Raw genomic sequence first — 17,476 nt, 5'->3', positions numbered from 1 at the left:
TGTTACTACAGGCATCCCTTATTCTTAGTTTCCAAGGTTGAAGGTGTATTGGTCCAGTCCTCTTACCAATTTACAACCAAAGAAAAATATTGTAATTTTGATGTGTCAATATTTTAGAATTACTATTAGAATATTTAGGAAAATATATTCGGGACTGCAAATGGCTGGGACAGGCATCTATTGAGATTCCATAAGGGCGTGCTTGCGATACGGTCTAAATATGGGTGAATAGTTGGTTATTGAATTGGCTGGCGCGGGCCCAGTTGGCCGAGGTCGTATTCCATCTGTTATTATTGAGATACTAGATATTGCGAAATAGAAGACGACCCTGACATCGTTTTTACACTTATTTGTGCAGAGCGAAGATGTTATACTCATGCTTACCGTTGTATTACGTAGCCAAATATGCTAATGTATTTTCGCTATTTTTATGCAATAAATATACGATACGATAATGATTTATAAGAACTAATACAGACAAGTGGTTACTTTTGTCTTAAATTTTCGCGATTATTACACATTGAAATAAAACTACTTATAACGGATTTGAATGCATATATTAATTATTTTTGACATTCCGACGTTTCGAGCACTTTACAGCGTTCGTGGTCACGGGTAGACTGCCCGTTTTATTTCAAAGTGGTTACTGGTCTTAATTGTTTATTTGGTCCTTGAAGGAGAACATTGTGGGAAATAGGGGGAGTATCGATTGTCAAATATTTAGACTTCAATCGAGTTTGAACCAGTGTGGTGGAATAAGCTGGAAACTGGAACCGACTCCAGATAAAAGAAGGTCTTCATCCAGTCGTGGAACAGATTCTGACTTTTACGTGTTAAATTATAAAAATATTCTACATTTAATTAGTAAATATTTGAATAAAAATATGCCAGTGTAAACAAATAAAAATAGGCGATTATTAATAGACAATCTCTAGTAATAACAAATGCTCGTTCAATAATTCCATTGTTTCTAAGCTTGTACGGATACGAAATCGGCTTTCTCACGATCACGATGGGAAAATCTATTACACAAACAACAGGATGCAGCCATCGACGAAACTTTCCGAACAACCGGCGTCTTGTAATCCCCGCCTTATGAAATTCAATGAGCACTCGCCTTAAAACATATACGACCTCGTACCCTAATCCCGTACCACGTATAAGTCCTATACAACTACATTTGCAATTTAACACGATACGTTGCTGACTTGATTCTCGTATTGAAAATCACTCGTTTCATTGATGCGGCAATGGATTGTAAAGTTAACCAAGTTTATGTTTTATAAATTACTGAGAGTGATAAGTAAACTAGGAATACTTGAAAGTTGAAGTCCTTGTTCTAAGGATAAATTCTTGACAACTAAAATATTCAACTTACCACGTATCGTGAATTTGATGGCAGAGAGTAGTGGGAGGTGTAAAAGGTCCTAATGCCATTCCAAAACTGATCCTCCTTCATACAAATATCCACCAGCCATCCAATCGATTCCGAGTGTATTTTACTCAGTGTAAAAACTTTTCCTAGGCGTTAAACAAAGCATTATTGTACTTAAATTTCACTCTGAAATATAACTCCCATTACGTTTAACAATATTGCAATTCAAAAACAAATAGCATGTTTTGTGAAAAGTTAAATTAAATTTTAGAACTCCATAATTGAAATTGCCAATTTGAATACTGTTTAAGGACATTATGTTGTAATTGTTTGTAGATATGTATTCAAAGGGTTATTAAGAAAAAAAATGAAAATTAACAACAACTGGGCCCTGATTCTGTATGCCACCGAAAACGCAAACGCGCTTGTAACGAGCTCGCGACGCGTTTTTGGCTAAAAACGGTATTCCGAATGCCACTGTCAAATCAAAAACTATACCTAGGTTTGTTTAAAGGGCGTCTTTAACTCGTTTTGAAATGTCAAAATTACACGCTTTCAATCCTCGTGTTTTGAAAACGTGGCTGTCATTTGTCATAAAAATTATAATAAATATAATGTTTTTAATGTGATTACTAATTTATTTTGTTGGTTTTTAGAGTTACATTTAATTAAAAAAGTGTTCTGGTTCATATTACGCTACAAAAACATAAAGGTGAATAAAAAAAATTCCATACGTATGTGAGTATGAAAGACTTAAAAATCCCACATTCGCTTTAAAAATGAAGTGTGCATTAATATGCGACATTTAACAATGCTCGCTAATAATTTTATAATCTAAATTGAGTGATTAAAAGAAGAATAATATCAAAACATTAAGAACCTTAAACAATATAATATCCATACAAGAATGTTAAAATGAGACTGTAAAGAAGTCTTTCTACGTCAAGAACGGGCAATGTGTTAAACTTAAACTATTTTTATAAGAGATGGTGGTGATCGACAGAAAAAAGGAATACCAGAAACTTTGAAACAAGTGTGTGAAAGTAAATAAATATTTTAACATTAAACTCATAAAAAGGTGACTAGTTTTACTAAAAAAATATCTGTGTTTACTTAGCCACTAAAGTTCTATCATAATAAAACTAAATATATCCTCAAACAAAAATTAATGTTTATAAGATATTAAGATAAAATTGTGTTATATTAAGACTCAAAATGTTATTATTTTTCAAACAATTATAATTGCCTTTTTAAATGTTTAAAATGAGAAGAATATTTTAAATGTATACATAATTTAATATATATAAATTGAAATAGTGTAAATTATTTATTTGAAGTAACTATAGAAATATTTTAAATAATCCATAAATTTAAATTTATGTAAAATCAGCCCGTTCAAATATTATGAAATAATAAGGATTGTGTTATATAGTCTTTTCCTTTAGTTAGTAATTTAGTTAAACTAATAATTTGCTAGCTCACTGTGCTAGATAAATATGATTTTTAATAATATATTTTATAATTCTGTATTTCTAATAAGATTATTTATTTTTTATGGTCTAACTATTATCAGATAAATAATATTTTGATAGAAACATTATGCTAAATTTGAAAATAAAGCATTCCTATATGTTACACTATGTCATTTTATAAATTTCAATATATTTGTGTTGTACATATTTTATGATTTTCTTTGCTTAATAAAATACTAATTAAGTTTCTGTTTTAAAATTTGTAACTGTATTGATTAATTCCAATTTCACATTACCTATTTATCTAATTATTAACATATTGAGAAGTAATAAAATAATTCCAATAAGTTATTACTTTTATTTTACCTATGTATAAGATAAATATTTAAAACATATTAATGAAACAATAAGAAAAAATATATTCGACTTTAAATATATTTATTTGCTAAAGCAATTTTGCATAATAATAACATTCATAAAACTAATTGATTTCCAATCTGATATAAGCATCTAATATCCTTTTTTGAAATGATTTGGTACCTAATATATCATAAACAATACTTGTGATATTTTTTACATTACAAGGCAATCTTTCAGTTCTTTAGAAGTTGCATAATTATTTAAAAAATGCTTAATTTAAAATTGCTTCCATTTTATTCTCATTCTCAGTTGATTTCATACCAAGGTATGTGTAAGGTTGGCTTTGGACACTTAAGTATTCTGTAGTTGTTCTTCCCTTCTTCAACTCATCATCTAATGTTAGTGTGTCCAAGGAAAGCTTAGTAGGCACTGCCAAATCCTTTGATTACAGTCCTTATTCAGAAAAAATAGTGTTTAGTATCTGAAAGAAATGTGCTTTATATTAAGGTTAGATTTAAGATAGGTACTTCAATAAATTGAATTCTAGGTAAAATATCTCTTACCTTTATAGATAACTATGTTTCTGCTGCTATAGTGCTACCTTTAAACAATATACTGAAATATTTTAAGTTCGTATTTCAGTATAATGTGGAAAACTAATTAATAATATTCAATACGTTAACGTAAAGTCGAAAAGTGAAAGATGTGCCTCGAATCGACTGTCCATCCATTTTATGTCAATATCTTATTGCTCCGATCAATTCGATCGTTTGCTATGACGAATTTCATGAAGGATTAAGAAACCATTTCTTTTAGTAAATAAATATAATTATTATGACATGTTTACGTTTAATTTGTCAATTATCGTTAACAATGACGTCTGTCTTCTTTTCAATACGTTCCGAACAACTTACTTAAAAAAATGTTATTGCTTTAATTTTTTAAATATTTGTATTAATTCGAGTAAATTACGTTTTTGTCGATAGCATTTATAAATATAAAAGTTTTGGTAGTATTTTATGCTAAAATATTTGTCTTTAGATAAATAAAAATCAATAAATTTACGTAGAAAAAAATCGGTAAAATTTTGTTAAGATAACGGAAATGAATTGGAATGTACTTTGTGAAATCTCTCGAAAAAGCATAGACAAATTCTCTTATGGCATACAGAATACCATTTTAAGAAAACATAACTCGGCGTGTTAAGAAAACGCGTTTGCGTTTCTTAGTTTGTTATTACGTCACTCATTTTGACTCGTTACGAATTGTGGCATACAGAATCAGGGCCCAGGTTGGTGGAATACACATGTGGCAGAATTTTTATGAAATTTGACACATGCAGATTTCCTTACGATGTTTTCCTTCACGAGTTTTGTTTCCGAGGACGAAATGACTTATAAACACAACACATTCAAGCACATGAATATTCAGCCGTGCTTGCCTGGGTTTGAACGCGCAATCATGAGTTATGATACACGCCCTCTAACCGCGGGACCATCTCGCCTCAATGGAAATTAGTGAACACTCATATAATTTTGAAGTATTTATTTGTTAGAAGAAATTACTATATTCATAGCATCCATTAATTAATTACGGTAATCATTTACTTGGTTTTTGGCAGGGTTTTTGCAAAAAAATGTCTCGATAGGTAACACTTATTTAGTATATGTCCTACTACGAAGTATACTCAGTTAGAACACTAGAGTGAGTTAGTGTAATGACATAGATAGGAATATAACATCTTAGTTCCCAAGGGTAGGTGGCGAATGTAGGGGGTAAGGAATAATTAAATTTTATTACGTCGTCTATATCTATGAGCAGATGTGACTTATCCTCAGGTGAATCATTTGTTCATCTACCTACATATGGTACAGGATAAAAAAATATATATATTTATTTTATCGTCCAATACCAATTTAGTTCAGATAACATTTCTAACTAACAAAATATATATATACAAAATATTAACCTTTCGTTATCATGAAGCTTAAAATATCATCCTGCATATTTCTTGTCACTTCCAGTATTATCTGATCTCCTGTAAACTATAGCATGGGCCCGGGTATGATTTATTGGGGTCTTAGATATTTTTACCATCAAATCGAAATGGCTAGATGCTTGTGGAATTACAATTTACAGCCGAAATAAATAACTTTTCCTTATTCCCTTCAAGACATGTATCATATTTAAAGTCACAGTGAAGTCGAGAAATTTAATATTAAGAAGAAATATTGCAAGAAGTGACATTTACCCAGTGGTTAGGACCGGTCTGAGTTCTAAGCACATCTGCTCTGTACATTGTATCAGCATGTATATTTCCCACTGCTGGGCTAAGACCTCCTCATATTACACCACGCTGCTCTAATGCTGGATTCACATGTGGCATAATTTCGTTGAAATTGGACAGATGTAGATTTCCTCACCGCTCAGCTCGAGATGAATCATAAACAAAAATTAATCACATGAAAATTAGTGGTCCTTGCCTGGGTTTGAACTCACTCACTCATCGGATAAGATGTATCACTGGACCATCTCGGTGATGAAAGAAAATATCGTGGGAAACTAAAACAATCAAGTTACAGTCAGCGTCAAATAATTAGAGACACTCAGGGTATTCAAATAATTAGACGCAACCAAAAAGTCAATAATATCGGTACAAACAAAGTTTCCTTATTGTTGTCAACAATATACGCGCTCACGTTTAAAATGTCATAAAGATCATTTCAGTCAGACCGCCATAAACATGGTTACAGTCATCTCGCCAATGGTATCCAAGCATTCTAAGTGTTCAAAAATACTATAACGGGTCCCCATATCAACGGGTCAACATCGACAGTCAAATCCGTTGACTGAGTTTTGGTAAATTTGCGGTTGAAAAATTAAAACTAGTTAAATGAAAAAAAGCCGTGAACGTTAAAAGTATCAGCAGCCGTGTGAAGCCGGGGCGGGTCACTAGTTAATTACATATTAATGATGTTCGAGTATAAGAAACAGCGAGGTACAGGTTGTATGATAGCAAAATAGAGCATCATAGCCCACATAATCCGACTCCATCCTCCCAGGGGTCCGGGTACCTTTCTGAAGGTTACTGTGTGAACAAAAAACAGAGGATTATGCCATTTGCGGTCAAGGCTTACAAGTCTGTCTTACCCCCTTTATATTTTATATCAAGAAGTAATATAATGTTATAACAATAAAGCTGATGCTATCACAAAAGTTGACATGGCCCAGTGGTTAGATTGCGTGGATCTTAAGCGATGATTGCGAATTCAAACCGAGGCAAGCACCACTATATATGTATATGTTAATTTGTGTTTATAATTCATCTCGTGCTCGGCGGTGTATCGCGTGCCTAATTTCATCGAAATTCTGCCACATGTGCATTACACCAACCCGCATTGGAACATCGTGGTGGAATATGTTCCAAACCCTCTCCTTAATGGAAGAGGAGGCCTTATCCAAGCAGTGGGAAATTTACAGACTGTTACTTTACTTTACTACTTTTATAACAAGAACTTGCATCATTCTATTGTTGGTTGCGAACTGATGTGGAATAAATTAGGGTTATGCTTATCTCAGTATTATTGTCCAATTTACATGTAGATGCTCTGCGTTTGACGTCTGTTTTGGCCTCTGATTATCATAATAACGCACTATTGGGTCAATTTAATAAAATGTTCTTCGTCGTCTTTAAAACGGGGATTATCACGTGACTAAATTTTGATTGTGTTAATGCACTTGTTAGGTGTTGAATAAGATATACCTTGGGGGTAATAGAAATTAATTTACTCCCAAAAGGGACATCATTAAGGTCAAGAAATTTGGAATACTTTACTCGGTTTTCAAAACATATATACCTATTTGTAATATAATACTGTAAATTATTTTTCTTTAGTCTATAATCTTTAGTAGTCTTTTACAGAAAGTCATAATTCTGTAGTTTACTAAGTAGATTTTTGTACAGGATACATTTTATTTTTGAAAAACATCGAACTGGTAGTTTTAATAATTCCTGAAATTTTGAAGCCATACAGTAGTAATACACCATTTTCACACACCTTTTTATTGTTATAATAATTACTCTATACCATTTGAAGACCATTTCTGAGTTGTATTTAATTGGTTCACACAACTGAGCTATCAATATATTTTCTAATCGTCATCAGCATCATCATCATCATCAGCCCGTATCCGTCCACTGCTGAACATAGGCCTCTCCAAGTGCACGCCACTGTGGTCTTTCTCCGGCTACTCGCATCCAGTTCCTGCCTGCCGCGTTCCGTAAATCGTCACTCCACCGTGCCTGAGGACATCCTACACTACGTTTGCCAAGACGCGGACTCCATATTTTTTTCTAATATGTAGAAGAATTTTGTCAATATAAAGCCGATTCGAACCGAAATATTCAAGTTTATTTTTTATGTAGGTACGAATGAAAATGCGGCAAAATACTAGTGTAATAAACCGTTCAAGGGTAGATTTAGCACACATTATGATGCAAATTTTGCCCCGTTTCTATTGGCAGCCCTCTAGCCGCGCACACAACTGTAATGTTGTTCTATCGTTATTGTTAACTGTTTTCATACTTTGATAAAAAATACGCATGGTACTTAATCTGGTATAATAAGATGTATTCGATTATATAAAGAGTAATAATATTAATAATTTTGACTGGGTGCAAGGCCTCAACTATGTAAGTGTGGACTAGGAAGGCCCTTAGAAAAAAAATCTTTAATTTCGTACGTATGGAGTCATTACGACAGTGTGATTGAGGGCCGATTCTAATGAGATGCATGAGTATAAAGTGTATGTAGGACGGGAGGTAATAGACTACAGATTTCGGTGCCGCCTCTCCAAATTTGGCGTCGTGGACCCATCAGAGTTGTATGAACATATTACGTTTTAATGAAATTTATAATTATTACGTTAGAAGATTATTTAGTATTGACACGTCTAGTGGTGCGATTAGGGGAATTATAGACTCGTATGCCGTGACAGCGAAAGAAATTACGCTCTCATGACATTTCGTCCTCCCCTTTTCCGCCGCTCTCTACTCCTTTGATTTGCGTAAGAAATATTGTTGATATTTGTTATTTTTTTTTATATTTAATCGAATTCAAAAAAGGAAGGTGATTACCTGTTTGACCAACATTTATTGTTATTGACTTTTTTCTACGTTTTCGACCTTTAATTGAGAACATCTCCATTCATTGTTTGCCATAAATCAATCAGAACGAACTACATCAAAACGTACACTTATAGCCATTCAATTTGCTCCTCAAAGCGCAGTAAGTTTTCAAGTAGGACTTATATTTTATTCGGCGCCATAAATTCCCCAAACGTAGGCCGTAAAATGTTTATTGGTGGCTTAGAGACCAAGTTTCGTTGACATTTGCATGTCTCTCTTTGATAGTGACAAATATACAAGCGGTTTTAAACTTTATTTCACAAGTGGTAGCGTTTCAAATCGATTAAGTTAATGTGTTTTGGTTTTGGCCAAGTACTTCGTAATAGTTGGAAAAGTGATTTAATGAGCAAACTTATAGGATAAATTATTTACATCGAATGGTAATTATTTATTTTACTCAGATCTTGTTCGTGATTCATTCCTGAAAATACATCTTATTATAGAAATGAAATAATGAAGCGTTAACGAAGCGTTATATTACAGTGTTGAATCAATATAATGCTAGCACCGGTTCGGAAAGTAGATTCTACTGATAAGAACCGATTTTTTATCATAAACAATTTATGTAATTGTGTTTGAAATACTACTACCGGTATTCTACTGCGAAAATACAGTGAGGGTTAATAAGTGATGTCATAAAAATCATGTCATTTTGAACCTTCAAAAAAAGAGCATACTCCTTCCTTAAAGGCCGGCAACGCACCTACGAACCCCCTTGGTGTTGCAGATGTCCATGGGCGGTGGTGATCGCTTTCCATCAGGTGAGCCTCCTGCTCGTTTGCCCCCTATAGCATAAAAAAATTGTTGCGAAACATCAGCCTACACTTGGAAGATTTTTCATGATATTTATTTCAACACCAACTAAGTAGTCTTGCTCAGCGGTTTGCCAGTACACTCGTTTAGCCAGTGGTCAGCTTATACCAAAGACAAACTCATCAATTAAAAAACCGTTCATAAATTGATGTTTATATTTATAAACAGTAAAAAAATTTGTAAGTATTTTTATTTATATAAATATATATTTATTTCACTACTTATGGTAGAATTCTTGCAGGTCCAGCCTACAACAAGCATTATTGGGGTCAAGTTTGAATGATGAGTGAGCCAGTGTAACTCTTTGTGTTGTGGCACATAAATCACAAGCATAAAATACATTAGTTTCTGTGAAGCAATATTGATCTGAGGAATGATTAATATTTCTGAAAGGACCGATGTCTACGGCAATGGTGACCCAATAATTTTGTAAACATGGTGGATAGCATGGATTCGATCAAAACACCTCTGGATATCCAACCGACTGACCACTAGACCAGCGAGGCTGTTAGTTATGCAGCGTAATAATTACAACTCATTACACAACTTAAAATTTCTCTCTTTACAATGATTAAGCTTGTCCAGAACCGTTCCCGAGAGATTAATCACAGTTAGACGTCCAGTTCTAAGCGCTCGAGGTCTTTGCTTTAAAATTTACGTTCTAATTACCTCGCATTAAACTTTAAATGTGAAAAATTATTTCCGTTTTACTCTTTGAAATAATTATTAGGCTATATACACGCCATGTCTGGGTAACAAACCACTCACCAGATATTCTACCTCTAAACAGCAATCCTGGGAAATTATGTGCTCTGGTTTGAGAGCAAGAATGATTAAAGGAAGGTCATAATAAAAATATTGTTATAGCGTTAAATAAAGCGATGAAAATGTTTTAGAAACAGATAAACCTCTAGGACAGGGTTGCCAATGCCTATTCACCTAATTCTCCAAAAATCTAAGCGAAATTCCCCAAAGTCGGGGAAAGAAATGACAGAATTTCCCACAAATTCCCTACACAGAAATAAAGGAAAAAAAGTGTTTTCCTTTTTTTTAGTAGTCATTTACTATACACAAACTAAGTGCCCTATAGACAAAGTATTTGCTAACATGCTTACTAATAATCGACCACAATTTAAATTTTCGTACAAACAAAACATCGGCTAAAGTATCAGTTACCGTTCGTTTTGGTATAATATTTAATTCCACTCGTTTTCCCCGCACAGTGACAATCCCCACACCAGTCCCCGATCGACTTGCGATTCCCCGCATTTTGGGGAATTCCCTACACATTGGCAACACTGCTCTAGGACTTATCCTTTAATCTCAAATGTAATTGGTAGATAGCAGCTGATCACGTGATAAACTGTAAGGATTTTTATTTACTGAAACTGTAATATTAATGAATCAAACATTAGTATTGAATAACTCATTGCTACTATAGAAAATTTAGTAATAGCTAACGGTTCATTATTATTTATTTAGATTAATTGACAATACACTCAGTAGTTCCTCTTTCTCTACTTCAAGACTTAAAAATACAAAGTCATGTTAGTTAACTAAAATTATATAAAGTAAAAGTAAAGTAACACAGAAACAGCCTGTAAATTTCCCACTGCTGGGCTAATGGCCTGCTCTCCCATTAACGAGAGGGCTTGGAACATATTCCACCACGCTGTTCCAATGCAGGTTGGTGGAATGCACATGTGGCAGAATTTCAATGAAATTAGACACATGCAGGTTTCCTCACGATGTTTTCTTTCATCGCCGAGCACGAGATGAATTATAAACACAAATTAAGCACATATACATATATAGTGGTACTCGCCTGGGTTTGAACCCGAAATCATCGGTTAAGATGCACGTGTTCTAACCACTTGGCCATTTCGGTTCAAATAAAATCATACATGTATGTAATATAGGATATATCTTGCCTGAAAGTCAACATGTGTTTACGCTAAAAAACAACAGTACTTAATGTTGATATTTTACGGTAGAATATAATATAATTGCATTCATATTTAAACAAAGATGGCGCTTAAGATTTAAGGTGACATTCAAATCAAAAAGTATACCATTAAGTTAGGTAGACATTCATCATAAAAAGGCCAAAATTTTTGAACGCAGTGACTTATAAATTACACAATGTATTTTTAATTCCATCCTTTTTACATATTTTAGCACGAAACGGATTAAAATTGAATGAATATAAAAATAATATATTTTTTTAATTTTTAATGACTCTGCATTAATTATAAAACTCTTTAAACTGAGCTTATATAAATGTTGGAAAACGCTTCACAATTATAACATTCATTCATTAAATAGAATAATACTTCGTTAACAGATAAAATGAAATAGCATACTTTTTTTAAATTTTCCAGTAATAAATTTTATGATGTTATATAAAATAATTAATGGATAATAATTTTATGTTGTCACGCAAACAAACACAGCTAACACACACACACACACACATACATAAAATATATACTTGACACAACTATTACAGTCGTCATTGTTGTACAAAATTGCTGTTTTATGTATAGTACGACACAACTTAGATGTAGCATCGGCAAAATTCGTAAAACTCATAACATCCGAATTAAGTACGCTATCTCAAATTATCAATATTAATTTCTTCTGTGAATATGATCTTTACGCAAACGTAATAACTTGTAATATCACATGACCTAATCTATTCATCAATTTGATACGTCGATTTATATGCACTTGCTTTCTTGCGAACTGATGTAAAAATCTATAGCGACGAATAGCGTCAAATGGCGCGATAGAGAGCTATTTCTATTGGTTATCGGTTTTATTGAACATACCGATGCTACATCTAAGTTGTGTCGTACTATAGCAGCTTATAAATTACATGTCACACTTCTAGGCTCAAATATGTCTAGGACTTAGAAGATGATATCTGTAAAATTCTATTTCAGGATGTGAATGAAGACATAGACTTATACAATTAAAATACCAATAACCTACTGAGTCTTTTTTTTCTATCGAAAGAAGAACTGACGATAGACATAGATTTTTTTTAAGCCTGAGTCTATTTTTTCTTCTGCAAATTAAATTAAGGAAATATTTTTTATAAACAAACAAGATATATTTATCCAACACGCTTTAATCATTCGTTTATCAATTAACACATTAATAATAATAAGATTTTATTTTATAAAAGCTGTATTATATTTAATGGACAGCTTATGGTAACAATAAAAAAGCAAAAGCCTGTAAATTTCGTACTGCTGGGATAAGGCCTCCTCTTCCATTAAGGGGGTTTTAAACATATTCCACCATGCTGTTCCAATGGGGGTTGGTTGAATGCATATGTGGCAGAATTTCGATGAGATTAGCGAATGCTGGTTTCTTCACGATGTTTTCCTTCACCGCTGAGCACGAGATGAATTATAAACACAAATTTATCACATATATATATAGTGATGCTTGTCTGGGTTTGAACCCGCAATCATCGGTTAAGATGCACGTTTTCTAACCACTGGGCCATCTCAGCTACAGAAACAATAAACATATTACAATACACTAATTACTTGAGATAATGACCACGAGGATAGCGTAGTTTAAGACGAGTCATCTCGGCTTTTAAAACTCATTATAAAGGTACTTTTTTTACATCTAAGCGATACGACAATGATTATCTTTATTACGGGTTATTTTGTAGCCTATCTCCGTAGAGATCTCGTAATAGGGTTAAAAAACCAAGATGTTTTAGATGAATATTAAACGATGATAACGAATTCAAACCCAGGTTTAATTTACGTTTACTAGCGACCCAACCCTCGTGTGAAGCCCACACGAGTGCAATACTAACTATACTACAGAATTTGTTTATTAACGACATCATATAAGAAACTTCTAAAATTATCAGTGACCCTTTACTATATTTTCCATGTATAATATACAAAAACCTTTTTCTCGAATCACTCTATCTATGAAAAAAATACTAAATCAAAATTTGTTGCGTAATTTTAAAGATCTAAGCATACATTGCAAGAGACTTTTTTGTCTTTTTTTAGGGTATAAGTTGGCGGACGAGCATATGGGCCACCATCACCCATAGACAATGACGCTGTAAGAAATATTAACTATTATCGTCAATGTGCCACCAACCTTGGGAACTAATATGTTATGTGCTTTGTGCCTGTGCTCTAGCTCACTCACCCTTCAAACCGGAACACAAAAATACTGAGTACTGTTATTTGGCGGCAGAATAATTGATGAGTAGGTGGTACCTACCCAGATGGGCTTGCACAAAGCCATACCACCAAGAAAACTGCGGTGACTTTGTTTTATATTATGTTATGGTTACCCTGCTCGACTATATGTGGCAGTTCGCGCGTGACATTCCGCGCTAATGTGTTATGGCACATAATCTCTATTAAATCTCATGTTGCTTACTGTAATAAAAAAACAAGCTCAAGTAAGTAATTTCCGCTATTTTCTTATCCATTTTGTGTATCGTTTTAATCATATCATTTAATAAGCCATCATAATTTTTGTAGACGTATTGTTATAGACTTGAAACTTTAATTGGCGAATCTTGGATGTAAAATTGAATCAAAATCAAAATAAACTTTATTCAAGTGGGCTTTACAAGCACTTTTGAATCGTCAATTAACAATTAAGTGAAGCTACCACCGGTTCGAAAAGTTGATTCTACCGAGAAGAACCGGCAAGAAACTCAGTAGTTACTCTTTTTCAACATTTAAAAAATACAGTCTTTTTTAGTTAATACAATTTTTAAATTAATATATCATGCGTGGAAGTCAACAGGCATTAATTCCACGCTTTTTTATCATCTACAAAATCTTGTATCGAGTAATACGCCTTTTTTACCAAAGTATTTTTTATAAACGATTTGAATTTACGAGACGGCAAAGTTAAAAATGTCTGCAGAATTTTATTATATGATATGATATACTGCTGTGATATTAACGAGAACAGAGAGTCGGTTATTCTTCTGTCTATACATTCACCCCTATAGAAATATATACACTTCCAGAAAAATTTATTATTTTTATATATTTATTACATTTATAATAGTAAATATTTGTCAACATCACATACATTACTCTGATCCCATTGTAATTAGCTAAAGGGTTTGTGTTATGGAAAATCAGAAGTAACTGTGGTTGCACAAACACTCAGACCCAAGGCAAAACAGAAAATTAATAAGCTTATTCTACATCGATTCGGTCGGGAATCCAACCCGGGATCTCGAAATGGCGTACCCATATAAACCAGTATACACACTATTCGACCACGGAGGTCGTCATTGTCAATTTGTCGATTTCTATTGTAAAATTTAGTGCTTGACATTTCATGTAAGGTTATTAAGGCTCTGGTTATCTTTCACTGGATTTTCCTCAGACGCTGTCTATCAATCATCGTTATAAAGTCAATATCTCAATAACTCAAGGACAAATTAGATCCGTATCTAAGACCTCAAATCTATCGCTTCGTATACATTTTCCATATAGATTTCTGATCCTAGAACATCCTTACTAGATGATTCCCAAACGTATGTCTCTTGAACCATAATTCGTATTGTTCAACGGTTTGTATGACTAATTTCGTACACGGCTTCTTAAGCCATCCCTAATCCTTTAGTACGTTTACGTAATACCTTCGTAGACCTTGAAATTTCGCGATATATTCGCATATTAAAATAGTAACGATATAGTGATGTACTTCACTATGTATACCATACAACAACAACAGCCTGTAAATTCCCACTGATGGGCTAAAGGCCTCCTCTCCCTTTGAGGAGAAGGTTTTTGGAACATATTCCACCACGCTGTTCCAATGCGGGTTGGTGGAATACACATGTGACAGAATTTCAATTAAATTAGACACATGCAGGTTTCCTCACGATGTTTTCCTTCACCGCCGAGCACGAGATGAATTATACATACAAATTAAGCACATGAATCAGCGGTGCTCGCCTGGGTTTGAACCCGAAATCATCGGTTAACATGAACGCGTTCTAACCACTGGGCCATCTCGACTCAAGCACTGTTAACTTTGTTCAAATACTAAATTTATTTGTCGATAGTATTAACTACATATTTTTTAGCACTAATCAATTGAGTCCCAAGATGTGAAGGTTTTTGTATCGGCGCGTTTCGGTAGTTTTCTATTTTGATCATTTTAATGTTAAAAGTTTTTCCAAATTTATATAATACATTAACGATTTTTCTTTTTCTGAAACGATATGATATGCTATAATTTTATGAATGGTTTAGAGACGCGTGTAAGATAATAATTTATATGTTAGTTTTATATGATACGAGACAATTAAGAAAAACAATTTTTATTCGAATTGATAACTGCGTTCCTTTTTTAAACAGAGTTGAATCTTTACTTGTAAAATAAGCAAAGAGTCAAAATATTTGTTTTTAAAATATTTTAAAGAATATTAAGGTAAGATAAGTCAAACAAGATTATTAATTAAAGCTAGCAGATAAAACAATCCGGTTGAGTATTATAAAACGTAATATATTACATAAAAGTCCGACGTTCGTCCTCGTTTTTTGATTTACCAAAATTATTTTTTAATTATCCATCAGACAGGCAACGACCCAATCTTTTGTGCCTTGATGACGTTACGTTGAAAGTATTTAATGCTTTTGACAAAAAATAACCAGTTCGCCATCGAACAAAATATTTAAAATGGTTTTAAAATATTCATATTTAAATGTGCTACACATTCAAAGAATATACATATATTTTATTGAAGATGCAACCAATTGTTTGAAAAAAATTGCTGAGTTGTTGCTTTCCAATACTTGGCTTGGGCCAAGGTTCTGACCTAGTCGACTCAATTAAGGTTGTTGGGAATTCTGCCAAGAGCACATTTTTTTTCTTAATTTTCTCTAATAATCGCTACACTTATTGGCTGAGGCTATTGTGTCTTCCTGTTGTAAGGTTATTTTTTATGACTGGAAAATGTGCCACCACATAAATGAGACTGTCAGAAGATATAGCGCTGTATAAATTAGCATGAGAATTAAGATACTCGTTGTGATATTCAATCACTCTTTAAACTAGTACATAATAAAACTGTGTATTGAAGTTTATCTGTAAAAGAATATAATAGAGTTTCGTAGTTTAATGAGTCGATAAACATTTTTGATTGCAATTTTAGATAGTATTTTCTTTGTTATCTGTTACTTTTTCTAAATTCTTGTCAATCAATCTGTATGGAATTTCAGATTCCTAGATTGTTTTAGTTGTAGTTTGTGTTCAACAACAACAACAGCCTGTAAATTGCCACTGCTGGGCTGAAGGCCTCCTCTCCCTTTGAGGAGAAGGTTTAGAACATATTCCACCACGCTGTTCCAATGCGGGTTGGTGGAATGCACATGTGGCGGAATTTCTATGAAATTTGTGATATGAAGGTTTCCTCACGATGTTTTCCTTCACCGCTGAGCACGAGATGAATTATAAAGACAAATTAAGCACTTGAATCAGCGGTGCTTGCCTGGGATTGAACCCGCAATCATCGGTTAAGATTCACGCGTTCTTACCACTGAGCCATCTCGACTCTTCAGGTTACCTGTATTTAGAAAACATCTTTGTAACACGAAGTTAAGGAGACTGTGGAGACTTTTGAGTACCTAAACTCTCTCCGTTCGATTTGGATTGCTCTTATGAGACTTCGAAAGAGTGAGAATAGAATGTGCACTCTGCACGTATTATGCTTATGCTCTATAATAATTCTACATTACCACTCTATTGAGACTAGATACTGTGACTGAAATCATTAGTAAAGAACATTAGTAAAGAAGGCATGTTATTCAATACAAGATTATATAGACGATAAATAATCGTAGAATTAATACTTGCCGACTTCAAGGCAGGATATATTAAATGTATATATAATCGTTATTAACTAACATGACTGTATTTGTAAATGTTGAAAAGAAGACTCTTTCGGTTCTACGATTCAAAAGTGGTTATAAAAGGCTGTTTGACTAAAGTATATTTTGGTTTTATTTTAGTCGTATATCTCCTATTAATTTATCTCTGAATGTTATATTTTTATTTTCAATTTATTTCGAAAAGTCATAAGTGAATTCAATAGAAGTTAAAATTATAACATTATTGAATTAAAAGATGCAAAATATTTTACACGATTTATTTCACTTTGAACATTACAAAATCGACGTAACATCGCTGACACGTCAAATCCACAACGTGCTCGCAATAACCGCTAGGAGTCGTACTAGTATTTTA

The 17,476-nt window shown here is 33.1% G+C and overlaps 1 long non-coding RNA gene across 1 annotated transcript; it reads right to left on the bottom strand.

Annotated features, from left to right (window-relative positions):
* Positions 1–3,264: 3,264 nt before the first annotated feature.
* On the bottom strand, positions 3,265–4,494 carry LOC124534749. The gene is made up of 2 exons (XR_006966753.1): positions 3,771–4,494; positions 3,265–3,688 (listed from the first exon to the last, which is right to left on the bottom strand). It is a non-coding gene; the product is annotated as an uncharacterized LOC124534749 (long non-coding RNA).
* Positions 4,495–17,476: the final 12,982 nt, after the last annotated feature.

Source organism: Vanessa cardui, chromosome 13, assembly GCF_905220365.1.
Source record: "Vanessa cardui chromosome 13, ilVanCard2.1, whole genome shotgun sequence".
Classification (NCBI taxonomy): domain Eukaryota; kingdom Metazoa; phylum Arthropoda; class Insecta; order Lepidoptera; family Nymphalidae; genus Vanessa; species Vanessa cardui.
The sequence above is the reverse complement of the archived record's forward strand: the minus strand, read 5'-3'. Positions and strand labels throughout refer to the sequence as shown.